This window comes from Papio anubis, chromosome 8 (genome assembly GCF_008728515.1).
Source record: "Papio anubis isolate 15944 chromosome 8, Panubis1.0, whole genome shotgun sequence".
In the NCBI taxonomy this organism is placed as follows: domain Eukaryota; kingdom Metazoa; phylum Chordata; class Mammalia; order Primates; family Cercopithecidae; genus Papio; species Papio anubis.
The window spans coordinates 114,284,105-114,302,547 of record NC_044983.1 but is presented as its reverse complement, the minus strand read 5'-3'; the positions used below and the strand labels follow the sequence as shown (position 1 = coordinate 114,302,547).

Genomic DNA, 18,443 nt, shown 5'->3' with positions numbered 1-18,443 from the left:
TCTTTCACTTATCATAAGGCTTGGAAGGTTTATCCACAATGTAGAATGCATCAGTACTTCATTCATTTTAATGGAGAAATACTATTTGAGTGTACATAAATATATTTTGTTTATCCATTCATCTGTTTATGGATATTTGAGTTGTTTCTACATTTTGGCCTAGATGTGGGTCTTCTTTTCATTCATCTTGTTTGGCATCCAATCATTACTTTCAATTTTATAATCTATCTATTTTTCTCAGCACTGTAAAATAATTTTTAACGTTTCTTTGAATATTTTGTTCCATCCATGCTCTTTATGTTCTTCTGGAATTCTAACAAGTTTATTTAGAACAGTTGGATGTTGGTTTTCTTCTGCATTTTCAATCACATTGTTCTCTTCTCCTGAATAAAGAAAATGGCTCAACTCCATTTACAACTCTTTTTATGTTTATTCTGCTACTCAGAGCATCAGATGCATTCTTCAAGGGGCAGATTTTGAATTTCCTATCTCTACATCTGTTTCTTTTCTATAGATATAATATTGCTCCATATCTTTACTAGTTATAAACTTTTGTTAAAAGTCTTAATTTGTCATTTCTAGTCATTTCATGGTATCTCTGTATTTGCTTTGGTTTTGTTTGGGAGTTTTCATTGTATTAATATTCCTCATTAAATTAGATTTCCCCAAGTTTTGGTGATTCTTGACCATGGGACCATCATGACTGGAGAGTCTCTCGCAGAGCCTTTCTATAAGTGCTGTATTTGTTTACTGAACTCTGACTCCAAAGATGGCAGTGGAGCAGTTGCCTGTACTGGTCACTGCTTGGCCTAACTGATTGTTGAAAGAGGGTGAAAACTTCAGATTGGAACTGCTATAGGTCTCTAGTCAAACACCTGATATGCACTTCAGGGCCCCTACCTAACAATCTTATTTACCACCTCCCAGCTTGGGGTAACTATGAGTCCTCTTCCACCTGAAATGTATTTGGAGCTATGCTTTTGGCTCTAGGTTTCTCTTCCTTCAGGATTTCCTAATAATTTCTAGACCACTGATTTTCTTTATCTCTTTCTTCAGGATTTCCTAATAATTTCTAGACCTCTTGGGTATTTTCTAGAACTGTATGTTATATCTGGGGACCAAGAGAGGGAGAATGAGGCTTGAGCACATGTTCAGTCTGCCCTTTGGACCCACTGAATGCACATCTTATATGTGGAAAGGAGAGTACATGTTCATAAATCCCTGTTTAAATCACCTTTTTAAAAAATAACACATTTACTCAACAACTGCCCCAGGTAAAATTTACACCAGGCTCAGAAGCTGCTTTTTTCTCTCATACTCCTGCACAACAGGAACTAGAAGGAAAAATTATGAAATTTGTCAGACCTTCTTACAAAATTAATGATCATCGCAGAATCATGAAGAAAGAGGTTTTGCAGAATGGTGGGCAATAAAATATTCCTTACCAATTTTTTTTTAAGGAGGACCTGAATTCTTCAAATTATCAAATGACTACCATATTCATTTCCTAAGGCTGCTATAGCAAAGTTCCATGAACTTGGTGGCTTCAAACAACAGAATATTCTCTCACCATTCTGGGAGCTAAACGTCCAAAATCAAGGTGTTGGCAGGGCCATGCTTTCTCTGAGGGCTGCAGGGAACTATCCTTCTGATATGGTTTGGCTCTGTGTCCTCACCCAAATCTCATCTTGTAGCTCCCATAATTCCATGTGTTGTGGGAGGGATCCGGTGGAAAACGATTGAATTATGAGGGTGGGTCTTTCCCGTGCTGTTCTTCTGATAGTGAATGGGTCTCACGAGATATGATGGTTTTAAAAAATGGGAGTTGTCCTGCACAAGCTCTCTTATCCTGCCACCATCCACGTAAGATATGACTTGCTCCTCCTTGCCTTCCGCCATGATTATGAGGCTTCTTCAGCCACGTGGAACTGTGAGTTCTCTATTAAACCTCTTTTCTTTGTAAATTGCCCAGTCTTGTGTACATCTTTATCAGCAGCATGAAAACAAACTAATACACCTTCCTTTCCTTTTCCTAGGCTCTGGTGGCTTTTGACGATTCTTTGTGTTCCTTGGCTTATAGACACATCAGTCCAATCTCTGCCTCTATCATCACATGGCTTTTTCCCTCTGTGACTCTGTGTCCAAATTTCCCTTGTATAAAAATACAAGCCACAGGATTAGGATCTACATAATCTGGTATGACCCTAATCCAGAATGGCCTCATCTTCATTTGATTACATCTGTATTTATTTAACTTTTATTTTAGGTTCAGGGGTACATGGGCAGATTTGTTATGTAGGTAAACTCGTGTCATGGGGGTTTGTTACACAGATTATTTCATCACTCAGGTACTAAGCCTAGTACACAATAGTTACTTTTTCTGATCCTCTCCCTTCTCCCACCCTCTACCCTCAAGTAGGCCTCAGAGTCTGTTTTTCCCTTCTTAGCATCCACGTGTTCTCATTATTTAGCTCCCACTTATAAGTAAGAACATATAGTATTTGGTTTTCTGTTCCTGTGTTTGCTTAGGATATGGCCTCCAGCTCCATCCATGTTGCTGCAGAGGACATGATCTCATTCTTTTTTAATGACTATATAGTATTCCATGGTGTATATGTGTCACATTTTCTTTGTCCAGTCTACCACTGATGGACATTTAAGTTGATTCCATGTCTTTGCTATTGTGAATAGTGTTGCAATTAATAGATTATGCACGTCTTTATGATAGAACAATTTATATTGCTTTGAAAATATACCCAGTAATGGGATTACCAGATTGAATGGTAATTCTGTTTTAAGGTCTTTGAGGAATCATCAAACTGCTTTCCACAATGGCTGAACTAATTTACATTGCCACCAGTAGTGTATAAGCATTCCCTTTTCTCTGCAACCTCGCCAGCCTCTGTGTTTTTTTTGTTTTGTTTTGTTTTTTAAATAATAGCCATTCTGACTGGTGTCAGATGGTATCTCATCATGGTTTTGATTTGTATTTACTTAATGATTAGTATTGTTGAGTATTTTTTCATATGCTTGTTGGCTGCATGTAAGTCTTCTTTTGAAAATTAGCTGTTCATATCCTTTGCCCACTCTTCAGTGGAGTTGTTTTTTGCCTGTAAAGTTGTTTAAATTCTTTATAGATTCTGTAATGATTACAGCTTTAAGAGCCCTATTTCCAAATAAGGTCCCATTCACAATTTCCAGGGGTTAGGACTTCAACGATCTTTTGAAGGGACACAATTCAACACATAATAATTATTCTGGATGATTTTGTTAAGAGGTATCTATGAGCCTCCATAAAATAAGCCCATGTGGTTGCTGGGAAGCAGACTGGGTTCATGAAGAATATGTCATGTGATATCTGCTTTAACATATCACACTGACACTGTAAATATAACTCCTCCCTATCTTCACTAACCTTCAAAATCTCATATAAGAAACAAAGAAGTATAAACAAAAGAAGTAAAAACATATACTAGCCTTTGAAATTGGGGAAGGATTTTATGCATTCTGGTAGACACACGAGTGGATTGAAATAACTGATCATTTGTGATATCAACAAAGGAAAAGCTCATTAGAAGAAAATATCAAAAGGATCTCACTCTAACTCTGTGGAACACCAAAATACTGATAAATTCAGAGCAAGGGCTCAAAGCAACAACAGAGATGTAGGACATCCACTGTAGAACACATCTCCATTCTACCAGCATTTCAGGCAAAGAGCACCGTGATGACACAAGAAGCATCGTGGACTGCAATGTTCAACCCAAGCTGTAACAGCATGGCTAGCAGGCTAAATAAGTCAGAGGATGGTGTGGTTGGTGCACTGAGATCCACAGCTCCAAGAGCCAGCTCCACCTCCTACTCACCGCCATCATCAAGTATATGTTCAAGGAAGAACACTCACTGGAACATAGATGCATAGAATCCTCAAAGATCTGAGCAATATATCCCGACCAGGTTCTGGTAATTGTGGAAAAGGTCTCGGGCTCTCAGGTCGTTAACACTGACAACCAGAGGAAGTTGGGTCCAGTTGATGCCACTGTAGCTCAGTTAATATGAATCATCAGGAAAAGGATTCAGCTTCCTTCTGAAAAGGAGATCTTCCTGTTTGTGAACAAGACAGTCCCATAGTCCAGCCTAACTATGGGACAGCTTTTCAGAAGGAAAAAGATGAAGATTGATTCTTGTATGTTCTGGCCTACAGCACATGGAACATTTTGGGCTTCTGAGGGCCATTACAGGGGTAGGTGCACTGTTCCTGTTTGTGTATCTTGTAAACAGTCAGCCATTTTCAGTTATTATACCAGAACCTATTCACAGATGAATAAGTGTATTTGTAACTGGATTTATTTCATAATATTTTGAAAGATTTGTTTCTTTAGACAAATTTTCATGTAGAGTTTCATTTTGAGTTTTTCTTTTTGTGCACTGTCCTCATTGCTATATTCTTGAGGGAACTTGTTCTTCTGAAAACCATATTTAAGGAAAATATTTCCACATTGAAGGGAGGTAGGTGTAGTATTAAAGTGAAAGGGAAGGAGATGATACATTTATTCTGGATTATATGTGAAGCATTAGATAGCTAAGTATTAAAAGAATCTAATCAAATCCTTAGCAATCAGAACACTTGCTTCCCCAGATTTTGCCAACTGCCAATCATGTCGGACTGAGCTAGTCTGTTTTTCTTTCTGAAATTATTAAGGTAAATAATTAACAATAAAACTATCTTTTATAAAGTCAAAAAAAGCAGGATGATGCCCTGGCAGAGTCATATGGAGAATAGATGTGTCAGGAAAGAAATAGCTAACTTCAGCTGGCACAAACCCTTCATCACACTAGGAGGACCTCCAGGAAGTCATTGTTTCCATGCAAATCCTTCGCAACTCATCAGAGAACTGAGAAAATGGGCTTTAATCAATCTTCAATGTTTTCTTATCCCATCCCCTGGGCCTAAAATACATCAATAACAGGATTCAAACATCTATGGCCATATCAGATTCAATTGCTGAACAAAATTTGTTTTCTCTATTCCATCAGGATAAGCAAAACACTAATCTTTGGATATACAAGTAACTTTAGTTGCAAATACGGAAAACAATTCAATGACTTGATGGAAATGCCCCCTGAAGAAATAGAATTACTACAAGAAACAGAAGATAATTTTATAGAACATCTCATTTTTACCCCAGGTTGGAAAATGTACCACACAATTTATTTTTTAAAAAATCTAGGATAAAATATATATTTTATTAAATTTAAGTATAACCACTGGGAGATAAAAATGGCATAGTATTTCTAAAAGCATTAAAAGTGCAAAATAGCTCAATAAATTGATAGTTTTTTTAAGAAAATAAAAATTGAGAAATATAACAGACATAGGGAAGCAACATAACTGAAAATTCAAATTGCAGTAATGTAAAGGATATCACAGATCTCAGTTTGGTGCCCATGATTCTGCAGATAGTTTTAAAAAGCATAGTGTTTATTTTCTTGTTTGTTTTAAACAAAAAGTATAAATATGTTTTGTTTGTTGCAGTGTTGGTTTCATTGCTTGCTTGTTTTAGTTGAATTTGTCACTTTTAGGTGGAACCCACAGAAGAGCTTAGCCAGGCCCCACCACTCCCTATTGTCTTATAACCACCTGATTTACACTTTTACTCCAACTAACAAGACTCTGTAGGCAAACACTGCTAGGAAATATATATAGGAAAACTTCCATTATTAACATTGCAAAGAAATATATGGTACCTTGAAATAAGTTAGACAAAAAATGCACAGGGTCAATATGAAGAAGCAACAAAGTTTGCCCTAGATGTAAAAAACAAACACCCCCCCCCAAAAAAAAAAAAACAAAAGCAAAAAAACACACACTTGAGCCATAGGAAAATATACAATTATCATAATGGGAAGACAATATTTTTTCACATATGAAACTACAAATGAAACTTCTACAATCAATATGTCAACTGAATTTTTTGAACATGTCTGTAAGTATTTCTAAATTTTCATAAATAATGAAGATTTCATTTCTAAGTGTACGGAAAATGGTACTATCTTGAACAACATGCTTCAAGAAAGCTAAGACAATACATAAAATCACCTGAGTAGAAGCAAAATTTTATTTAAAAAAATTAATTGCTACTTATAACAACTCTTAATAAACTACAAATATAATGGAACGTCCTTAACTTGATGACAGGTATTTAAAAAAAATATAAGACTACAGCTTAAAGAATGTCTAATGGGGTTGAGCATGGTGGTTCACGCCTGTAATCCTAGCCCTTTGGGAGGTGGAGACAGGCAGATCACCTGAGGTCAGGAGTTCGAGACCACCCTGGCCAACATGGTAAAACCTCATCTCAACTAAAAATACAAAAATTAGCCAGGCATGGTGGTGTTCGCCTGTAATTTCAGCTACCTGGGAAGCTGAGGCATGAGAATCTCCAGGAGGTGGAAGTTGCAGTGAGCTGAGATCGCCCCATTGCAATCCAGCCTGGGTGACAGAGCAAGACTCTGTCTCAAAAAAAAGACAGAATATTTTATGGTACTTAAAGATCCCCAAGTGATCTTTATTTCCTGGTATCCATGCCTTTGAGTAATCCTTAATGGTTGGCTAACCTTATTGACTCATTTCTAATTAATAAAATATGGCAGAAATTATATGACTTCTGAAGTTAAGTTGTAATAAGACGGTGACTTTTGTCTTGGGCTCTCTTGCGTGCCCTCTTTCTCTCTCTCTCTCCCTGTCTCTCTCACTCTCTCTCACACATTACTCACACTGGGGAAGCCAGCTGCCAAGTTCTGAGCAGCCTTATAAAGGACAAGAAACTGAGGCCATCAGTCCAATAACCCATGAGGAACAGAAGTCTGCCAACACCCATGTGAGTGAGCTTGAAATTGAACTCATCAACTTGATCAAATTTTGAGATGTCTGATGGGATGATCTGGCTGTCAGCTTGACTGCAACCTCACAGAATTCAAGCTGGAAAGCAATTCCAGACACATTTACTTCTAATAAATGCATTTCTGCCTGTCTGTTCATGCATCCATTCTTGTATATTTATATAGGTATGAACAATACTTGAAATGACATTTAACTAATGTTAATGATGACAATTTCTAGCTCTTGAAAATTGGGACGATGGTTGCCTATTTGCAATTTGTAGAATGATTAAATTCTTTATAACGAGCATATTTACAAAATATCAGTTTTATGTTTACAAGCATATCAGAGTAATTTGAAAAAAAATTGAAAACAAATATGCCACAATGTTAGCAGCTAATTCTAGGTGGAAAGTTATTATTATTATTGTTTACCTTACTGTATTTTAATAATGTCAAAAATTTGGAAGTCTATAATAGTCATTTTCTACATATTAAAAGACGAATTTGTGGAATATTGGATGTCAATGCATGTAATAAAGTTAAAATAATAAAATAAATGTCCAAAAAGTAGAGAGAACAAATAAAGGTCTGAGTTTACATAAGTGTAAGGTACTTGATTTAAAGCGACAGTTCTAAATGGTAGGGTTTCAATGAACTGTTTCATAAATGCTTAGAAAAATAACCATTTGGAAAAAATATCAAATTATCTTACTTTACACCATATAATAAAATGCATTTCAAATAAAGATTTAAATAAAAAGGCAATAAAATAAATCACAAAGCCACTAAAGGAAAATTTGAGTATTTTATATAAACTTGGTGAGCAAATCTTGTAAATTACTTTAACAAAGGCATGAAAACTACTTAAATTTAAAACATCTCTTTGTCAAATAACACAAGTAAAATTAGAAGATAAGCAACAAACTGGTAAATTAGATTTGTAAAATATGAATGATAAAATGATTTTCCAAATTCATAGTTTTAAAAATGCCTAAGTGATAGAAAATATGACAGAAAAGTTAAAAGGCATGGATGAGAGGTTTATCTGGTATTTATAAGCGTACGGCAAAATGGGCTTTTGTATACTGTTGGTGGGAGGGTAAATTGGTATAGCTATTTCAGAAGCAATTTAACACTGTCTATCTAAGTTTTATATGCAAATACATATCTTTTGCCTCAGCAATCAGAATATATAAAACTATATACAATCATATACATATATGTGTGTATATATAATGAAGGGTGATTTATGTTCAATAAATAAATTGCAGTAATGTAAACTTAAATATATATTTTTAAAACTGCATAGAGAACAAATAAAAATGCAAATAGCTATCTTGGAAGAGGTTTTTTAGGAAAAAAAAAAAAAACAGCTTTTATCCAATGTTTGACAGGCTGTCACATATTGGATAAGCATTCAACTGTGACTCCCCAGATGATAAACAAGAATAAGAATGATCTTAGGAAAATATAAGCAAAAATGTCCTGGAAATTGAAAATTTTTGAGTTTGATATTTGAGACCTTTTCAAATTTTGGTTAGATATTTGAGACTTCTAATTTGACAAAATGAAGAGGTCCTTCAATGGTTGAGGAAATGTGACACCATGTTGACTTACTGTAATTACCCTATTATAACTTATTTTGATAAAATTGATGTTTTGTGACGTCCCTTGAAATACTTAAATTATGAAACCAGAAGTTAAAAATCATATTCAAATGTGCATTAGAATGAAAGAAACAATAAACTTGATTTTATCTTTGGCTCTATCCTGTCAGCTTATATGAAATTGGTATGAGTCTCCTCCATTCAATCCAGTTTGTAATTTGTAAAATCAGTGTGGGTTAATTTTTTTTTATGTCCTCCTAGTTCTTACATCTTTCTATTAAGTACCCTAGCTAGCGACTGGGGCTTTATGTTTGACCCTGGAAGGGTTTGTGCAACCATAAGAGGGCAGCATTCCATTTGCACAATATCTTACACAATTTCCTGTAGATGCTCAGTACAATGATATCACAGGAGTGTGAGACTGGTGCAGCACTTGCTAGTATTACAACCTAAGGGCTATGTTAGGAAAAGTAATTTGTATATTTTAAGTACAAGTATATAAATTTACCTCAACTACAGTCAAAGGAAAGTCACATTACAATTTCTCTGGCTGTCAGATTTGCATTTATTTAGAACAAGGAGACTATTCTTAAATCCCATCAGTACTGTGGCATATTAAAACACGTATGTCAACCCAACTAAGTGAGGACATTCTAGGACTAGGATGTAGGCTTGGAAAGAGTTACTTTTTATGTATCGTGTGTAAACTACAAAGTGCATGATTACAACTAAATGTTCAACATCAGTGTTATTTCCCACATCAAAACCATATTTCAATGACTAGAGGTGAAGTGGAAAAATAAAAGAGGATAGTTATTATAATGGAACAAGAATTTATTTGGATACTATCTGGCCATCAGCACATTTTTAAAGGAGTGAAAGGCTTAGAAACTGTCATTAAGGTATTTTAAACATTTAAAGAAACTGGGTATGTATTCCTGAAACAACAAAAGATAACTGATGAAAGATAGATTATCTTTACAATGAGAGGGAGTCCAAATTTTTTGAATCAGTTTCCCAATTCTTAGCTACTTTTTCTACCTTAGAAGCTCAACACCTGACAAAGATTGAAAACGCCAGAAGCCTGGTCAGCTCAAGGTCACAGTAAGAAATTCGTGGTTTACAGAATTAACACCACCTTCTTTCCTTCTATTCTTAACAGTGGTTCACCATCACCTGGTCATTCTTCCTCTAGTTCAGGGTTGGAACATTCACTTTTCTCTCTCCTTGACATTCAGTTCTTCCTTCCTAATGCAATGTTGAAGTATCTTATCACTCTCTCAGGAAATCACCTCTCTCCTCTAATAGAGAGAAGGCAAGATTAATAGTTTGGAAAAGAAAAATCCAAGCCACTGGAAAACCCAGGAGACTTTACCAGTTATAGGATCTATCCATGCCTAAAGGACAACCTGTCTCCCTATTGGCTTAAAAGAGTGTCTGAAATTCTGAAATAATTCATTTGACTCATTTCCAATAACTGAATTTCATCACATTCATTAAAATATACAGTGTCTGACAATAATGACATGAATGACATTATAAGTTATATGCCTTTTCCTTGAAAAGAACATTTACACAAGAAACTTAGTCTGCAAAAATTGTCCATAAGATAACAAAGCAGAATTTACAAGTTGAGGGAATTTAGAAATGCTGTATAAGTTTGCACTTTAACACAAGACCACAGCAAAGCCATGCCCAAAAACAAACAAAAAAAAAGTCATTTGATTACAGATGCTTTTATAATTACACTCTGACTCCATTTAAATATTTAATATCTATTCTGATGTAGTGTTAGGATGTTAATAAAATGTAAATTGCTTTCATCCTGACCTTCTGTTTTATTGTTTCTCCTCAGATTTTATTACTGAATCATTATCGCTATGGAAATGTTAACTTCCTGTTTGTATTTCTGAAACCCTGAAGGGCATGGAAGTTGTCCAGTTTAGGCTTTATTAAGTAGCTACTTAGAGAAAAATTTCTGTAGCATTTTTGTTTTGTGCAGTTCATCAAATGAAAATCTGTCCTTTAAAAGTAAACTTCAAGGCCAATGCCACAGAAATGTCTCCCTTTTCCCCCAGCAACAAACCATAAACTTTAAGCTTATTACTTTGAAAAACCTGCAATTATTGCATTTAAACAAATATGACCTCCTTGGAATACCAGATGATAGTAATGGATAAGGTTGGATAACTTTTTCAGATGTGTTCTATGATGGCTGCTGCTTCTTCGATAAAAGATCACAGTGCAGAGTTGAGTCCTTGGCTTTTCAGATTTGGAATCTTGACTTTATAAGTTGATGTAAATTTAAGGAGAAATGCCACTATAAACTTGAGAACAGTGAGAATGAACAACTGTAGTCATCAAAACCCTCATGCCAATACCCCTCCGTTCACAGTTGTTCCCAGAACAAGACAATTACAAAACTGAGTTAGTGACACAAAGTTGCTTGATAAGACAGCAGTAAAGGTAACTGAATGTCCTTGAAGGAATTCTTATCTTAATTAAGGGAAAACACACTTCTTCCTTAGGGTCAGAGCATAGTGCTTTGGGGTACCCTTTTGAATGATTACAGTATAATTATTAGAAGAAATCAGCACTCTCCTTTTTCTACTTCTTTAGTGCTTACATTTGTCCTATCATACTTCCCCTGTATTTTGACAAATAAGTCTCCATGTATTGCATGAATAAAATAGGCAGTCTTTGCTCCAGCTTTCCTTTTAGTGGTAAAAAAAAAAAAAACCCAGAGAATTAAATATGGTATATAATATTTTATGCAGTTAAAATAATAAGAATAAAAATAGAGAAAAGTAAGGAGGCAGAAAGCAAGGCAGGAATTGCTGTTTTAGATAGCATAGTCTAGAAAGGCCTCTTAGAAAGGTGACATTGGAGCAAAAGCCTGAATTAAATGAAAGACCATAAATGTACATGGGGCAAGAGGGATCCAAGTAGAGTGAATTACAGTGCAAAGGTCCTGAAATGGGACAGGGTCAGGTGGGTTTGAGCAATAAGAAGAAAGTCAGTACTTCCAGACCAAAGTGAGTATCGGAAGAGTAATATAAGTTGAGATGGGGGTGATGCAAGGATATCGTGAAAAATTTGGAGTCTGTTGTGAGTTAAATATGTAATAGCTGGAAGATTTGGAATATATGTATGGCATGACCTGACTCATGCTTAAAAGGATTTCTCCAACTGCTACATGAACAAGAAAGAGTAAGAGAATATAGCAGGCAACTTCTCAATGATTCCTGTTTCTTGCTAACTCATGCTCCTGTTTAATGCCTTCTACTTAAGTGTGAGCAAGATCTATGACTTGCTTATAACCAATAAAATGTAGAAAATGTAATGGGATGTTGCTTCTGTGATTAGGTTGCATAAGACTGTAACTTCTGTCTTGCTAGTAGATTCTCCTGTCTTTTTGACTTGTGTACTTTGATGAAGCAAGAAGCCATAGTGGAGAAATGTACATGTCAAAGAAGTGAGGGTAGCCTCTGACCAACAGCCAAAAAGGAACTGACACCCTTTCAGGCCAGCAGCCTTTGAGGAAGTGAATCTTTCCCCAGTCATGCCTTCAGATAAAACCTTAGCCCCAGGTTGCACTTTGATTGTAGTCTTATAGGAGACCCTGAGAGAAGCTGTGCCAAGACTCCTGACCCATAAAAGTTATAAGATAATAAATGAATGCTGTTTTAAGCTGTTAATGTTGTGGTGAACTATTATGCATTAATACATAACTAAAACAGAATAAAGGCAAAAGCTGAGAGAACAGTTAAGAAGCTCAAGCCATGATTCTGGTGAGAAGTATCAGTTACCTGGTGATATGGTTTGGCTGTGTCCTCACCCAAATCTCATCTTGAATTGTAGTTCCCACAATCCCCACGTCATGGGAGGGATCCAGTGGGAGGTAATTGAATTATGGGGGTGGTTACCCTCATGCTGCTGTTCTTCTGATAGTGAGTGAGTTCTCATGAGATCTGATGGCTTTAAAAGGGGCTTTTCTCTCTTTTGCTCAGCACTTCTTGCTGACGTCATGTGAAGAAAAATATGTTAGCTTCCCTTTCTGCAATGATTGTAAGTTTCTTGAGGCCTCTCTAGCCATGCTGAACTGTGAGTCATTTAAGCCTCTTTCCTTTATAAATTACCCAGTCTCAGGTATGTCTTTATCAGCAGCGTGAGAACGAACTAATAACCTGGAGTAGGGGTACAATAATGATTATACTAGAAGGTAGATGGATTTTAAAGGCAGAGCTCATAGTTTTGCGGATGTATTGAATGTGGACTATGGGAGAAAGTAAGAAGTCAGGGGTAGTGTTGAGCTTCTAAGCCACAGCAACTCAGGTTACTGGGGAAGACTAGGAGAAAATTTTGTCAGTTTGTTTTACTTTTTAGGGAGAGGTGAGGGTACAGGTTGGAAATTGGCGTTCTACCTTGGATTGCCAAGTTTGAGACTCCTATCAGTCATTCCCAAGTAGACATTACATCTAGAGTTCAGGTGGAAAGCCCAGGTTGGATATACAAATTTGGAAATCACATGATTTACTCTCACATTCTCCCTGGGAGATTGTAAGAGCAGGTACCCCCAGAACTAGAGGACAAAGGAGAAAGAAGAACATAGAAGTAGCTCTTTATTTGACTCTCTCAGAGCCAAGAATGGAGTAAAACCAGAAGCTGTTACATGTAAGCCCTGAAATTGCATTGCTCAGGGTCTCTGCTTCCTTCTAGAGACCTGGGCTTGTGGAAATGAAGTTAAACAAATAAATGAATTGCAGGATCAGAAAATTGGTTATAAGCCCAACATAACTTTTTCTACTCAAGGCACATATGACCATCAAGAGAAAAATTAGAGTTTTCAAATCACACTAGGTGCTATTTTTTAAGAAAAAATTTAGGAAGGAGCCACATATGTGTTAGCAGCAAACAATTCATTCAGTTTGACTCTAGTAAGGGGATGAGCTTGGAGTAGGAGTGGGAAGCAGTAAAGTACAGATTAATCTTAAAATGATAGAGGTTAGAAGTCTGATTGCAGGTGGGAGTGTGACGCAGAGCTGTCAAAAGCTCCTGATACAATTCTCCTGGTGCTACTGAAATAAAAAGAGTTTAAGCAAACTGGGATCAAATAGTTAGCAGATGGTAAAACTGAGATTTTTAGCCAAGTGATCTGACACCACTACTCTCACTATATTATCTTCTGCTACCTCTGAAATCCAACTAGACTCCTTTATGAGGTTGTGTATTAAATATTCCTTACAATGTCCACATAACCAGACTGCAACATTTTTTATGTATAAGGAAAACCAAATTAAAATGACTGCATAGGATACCCTTGAAAGAGAAAACAGCCATAAAAGGACACTGTGCAATTGAGGACTTTGATTTGGAGACGAGAAAAGAAACTGATATAAACAGCCATTATCTACCTAGGGTAGGTCTTCCTAGAACAATTTGGAGCTACCTATTTTATCACTTATTTTCCCATTTAAAAAGTAGGCTAAATTGAGGAAGATTTAATAAGCTATTGTTTACAATGGTGTGTGGTACCCTGAGTGTGTTACCACTCCTAATTCCCCCTGCCACCTTCCAAAAATTGAGATGATATGGTTATTGGAACCCAGAAAAAGAGAGTCATGCCTTAAAGCCACCTATGACTTTCAGCATAGAAATTCAATCATCCAGAGGTGACCTAGAAAGAAAGAGTGTAGTCTATGCCAACTAGCATGCCAAGGATGGAGGTGGAGTTTGGGAGTGAAGGATGAAAAGATAGCAAGCACAGTTTTTTTTTTTTTTCCTTTCGGTTGCTTGTCTGAAACCCTAGCAAGATTAAAACGTGGTTTCCCACTCCTACAGAATAAGGAGGCCACACTCAAACTAACACTAACCCAACTCCCCCTTCCTTGGTGAAGATTCAGCATACCTAGGGTTGACCTTAAGTCATGTGTTTTTACTGACAGTGAAAATAGGAAGACTACTAGACAGAGATATTCCTAACCTGGCTTGATCTTTGGCCATTACAAAGTCAGGCTCCCTGCAAATTTCAAAGAAAAAGCATGGACTGTAAAATGAAGGGGCTCTGAGTTCAATGACTTGAATGCAAGTCATATTTGTGACAAGTATTATGCTTGTACTCATTGATCAAGTTGCCTAATCTCTTTGAGCCTCATTTTCCTTATCTATAAAATGGACATAATTATAGTACTTACTCATTAAATTATTGGTATGACAAAAAAGTACGATGTGTGTGAAAGGGTATTATATCATTCAAAGAGTTACAATGCTTTCTAATGATCTCCCAGAGATACAAAAGTAAAAGCATGTACTTAGTCACACTTGCATTTGAAAAAAAAAAAAGAAAAGGCAAAAACATATATTGAGATTCCACTATGCATCAGACACTGCTAAATACTTGACAGCTATTATCTCATTTGATTCTTTGAACACCACCTAGAAAATAGATGTTAATATTACCATTTACAGTTAAGTTGATCAAGGAAATCAAATAGTGGAACCTGGATTCAGTTTTAATCTTTTAACCAACCTGTTGAATCCTGCTACTATTAGAGACTGTCAAAGTCAGAAAGGGGGAGACAGAGTAAAGTCTCAAGTGTGTCTGGAACTAGAGTCATCGAGAGACTATTCGTGGAGTCATTGGATGTACCCCCACAGACCTGTGCCCATACAGGCAGTGGCTCTGCTCTCTGATTTGTCCTTTATCCTTCTTACAATAACTTGCTACTCCTTAAATAGGATTATGGCTACTTATTAAACTCAAGATACATCTGCCATCACACCTTTCTTGGCTATTTTTAAAACTTATCCAATAAAAACAATCTTCTTATTTGTAGATGACAGGTAATGCTTACTGAAATTATTAAGAAATTCACATTTATAATAAAATGATTCTATCCACAACACATTTTTAGCAGCTCAGACATCAGAGGATTGCAAATGCAGTCTGTGGCTCACATTCTTCTTTCCACATAGACAGAGAAAAATATTTCCCAAATGCTGAGATGAGGGTGTGGTCTTGGTTTGTTGGGGATGACAACATCAGTCGGTTAGTGACCTGCCAATTATTTCTGTGGAACAGAATGCCCTTTGTAAAAAGAAATCATTGATCTAAAACTCTCATAAACCTTTGAAGTGATCAGAGGACACCATTAACTGATTATTTAGATAATTTTCTACAGTGGGTATAATAAATACAGAAACCTATTCTATCCAACTTGCATAAATGAAGGAATTTATTATAAGGAGCTGAATAAAAGAAAAGACAGAAAGACAGAAAGAAAGACAGAAAGAAAGACAGAAAGACAGACAGAAAGACAGAAAGAAAGAAAGAAAGAAAGAAAGAAAGAAAGAAAGAAAGAAAGAAAGAAGAAAGAAGAAACGAAAGCAAACAAACAAACAAAACAATTATCCAGCCTCTGGAAGGAATGGAAGAAATTTTCAATGGGGATTGGATGAACCATCATTGTTCATCGGCTCAAACATCTGGGGACTCCATTTCAGATTCAATTCCGAGGTCCTGAGCAAAAGATTCAGAAAAAGGCGTAGTATAGATCAGATGTTTACTGCTAACAGTGCCTGGCAGATGTTAGCAACTGAATAAATTGTTGAATAAGTGAATAAATGCACACCCAAACTCTCTGGACCTTATATCACTTAATCAAAAATGAGTAGATTGAATGTGATGATCCATGAGTCTCCATTAGTTGCCTATGTTTGCTGCAACATTATCACACATTTAGTGGCTTAAAGAAACATGAATTTATTATCATTCTGGAGGCCACAAGTTCAAAATAAGTCTTATGGGGCTACAATCAAAGTACTGTCAGTGCTGGTTCCTTCTGGAGACTTCAGGGGGAAATCTGTTCCTTCCTTTATTCACTTCCAGAGGTTGCTGGCTTGGCTCTTGGCCCTATCACTCCAAACTCTACTTCCATTGTCATAATTCCTTCTACTGACTGATCCTATTGCGTTCGTCTTATAGAGATCCTTGTCATTGAATCGGGCCTGCCAGATAATTCAGGATAATGCCTCTAACTCAAGATCCTTAATGTAATCAAATTTGTGAAACTTCTTTTGCTATGTAAGTTAACACATTCACAGTTTCTGGGTATTAGAATCTGGACATCTTTGAGGGAACAGTATTCGTTTGAAACCATCATTCTCAGGAAACTAACACAAGAGCAGAAAACCAAACACCACATGTTCTCACTCATAAGTGGGAGTTGAACAATGAGAACACATGGACACAGGGAGGGGAACATGACACACTGGTGCCTGTTGGGGGTGGGGGGCTAGGGGAGGGAGAGCATTAGGAGAAATACCTAATGCAGATGACGGGTTGATGGGTGCAGTAAACCACCATGGCACATGTACACCTATGTAACAAACTGCACGCGTTCTGCACATGTACCCCAGAATTTAAAGTGTGTGTGTATACATACACACACACACACACACACACACACACACACAAAGACTCCTTTGATTCTGAAATGTGGGACGCTCCCACTGCTGATGTGGAGCCCAGGGACCATGGAGAGTGCCTGGTCCTGTTGCTGTGGAGCTTACAATCTATTACGAAGTTAGTAAAGGAGTTCTATGGCAAATCAGAGTCGCTGAAAGAGAATTTTTGTCAGGTGACTCCTGTCTATTGTATAACCAGAGCAAAGATTTTAATTACAGAGTTTCTACTAACTCCACTCCCAAATGACATCACTGCAAGAAAACACTGTCTAAAGAAATTGCTTACACGGAATTCACACTCAGAATTCCTAGAAGTGAATCTGACTCAGGCCCAGACTAAAAGCTATCAGAGACCCCCAAGAACTGAAAAAAACTTTTTGTGTCCTACTCTTATTTGTATTTTAAAAAAAACTCTAAACACAAAATAAATATAAATAGCTAAAATATCTAATTTTATTTTGATGACTAATTAAATGCATTTCTGAAATATCTATATTGAATAATTTCATTTAAAGAACTGTCATTTTCTTGTCACGTCCTCTTCTTGCACTAAATGCATTCTTAATCTTCTTATTGGATAATCCAGTCCAAAATACCCCTAGCCTGCAGGAAATAACACCGTCCTTAATTATCCACCCCAGTAATTTCTATCACGTTGTGATACTTTAGGGTTTTACTAATGCCATTAAAGGGGACTGCTCTGGCATTCTCAATGCTAATATGATTATTTTAATGAAAATATGGATTTAACATTTATAATACCAAGGACCTAAAACAAAATGCCATGTGGATCTTAGGTTTTTAAATGTTCCAGCTACTAAACAAAATTTCTTTGTTTGCAATTATTTATGTTTTTATTTTCTAATAAAACACGTTATTTAACTTCCAATCTGAGCCTCTGAGCAGCCTGAAATAACAATTGACATTGTTTGAGCAATTAATTTATGCCAGTCAGAAGGTACTTTATAAGTATTTAATCTTACACATGATATATAACTTAATTCCAAAATTACTTCAGACATTATTATTGTACTTATTATACAAGTAAGTAAACTAAGGCATAGAACAGCTACAAGTTTACTTTGATTCAGGTGACAAAGCAGAGCAGAAATTTGAATCCAGGGCATTTGTATCCTAAGCAAGATACTGTGTCAATTTTCAGTATTACCATACTATGAAGGTGGCATATTAGAGGCAAGAGCTGCCTATGCAGACTTTGGTTTTTCTTTCTATTTTTTTTTCTTTTTTGATGGTAAATTTATTACTTCAAATATGCCAATGTCTCTGAACCAGACTTGTACAACAGAATAAATCAAACAAGTGTTTCCAAACACTTTTGCCAGACCTCTACCCTAGAGATTTTAATTTGGCATGCCAAGCCAAGTAGACCCTGTATAGATATAAAATCTCCCTGTGTTATTGTAATATGGATTCCTGGGGTAAAACCATTTTCCTGTGTCTTATTAAATATTGAAAGAGGTACAG

General features: G+C 36.2%; 1 pseudogene; it reads left to right on the top strand.

The window, feature by feature from the left end:
• Positions 1-699: 699 nt before the first annotated feature.
• Positions 700-5,864, top strand: LOC108587127 (annotated as a pseudogene).
• Positions 5,865-18,443: the final 12,579 nt, after the last annotated feature.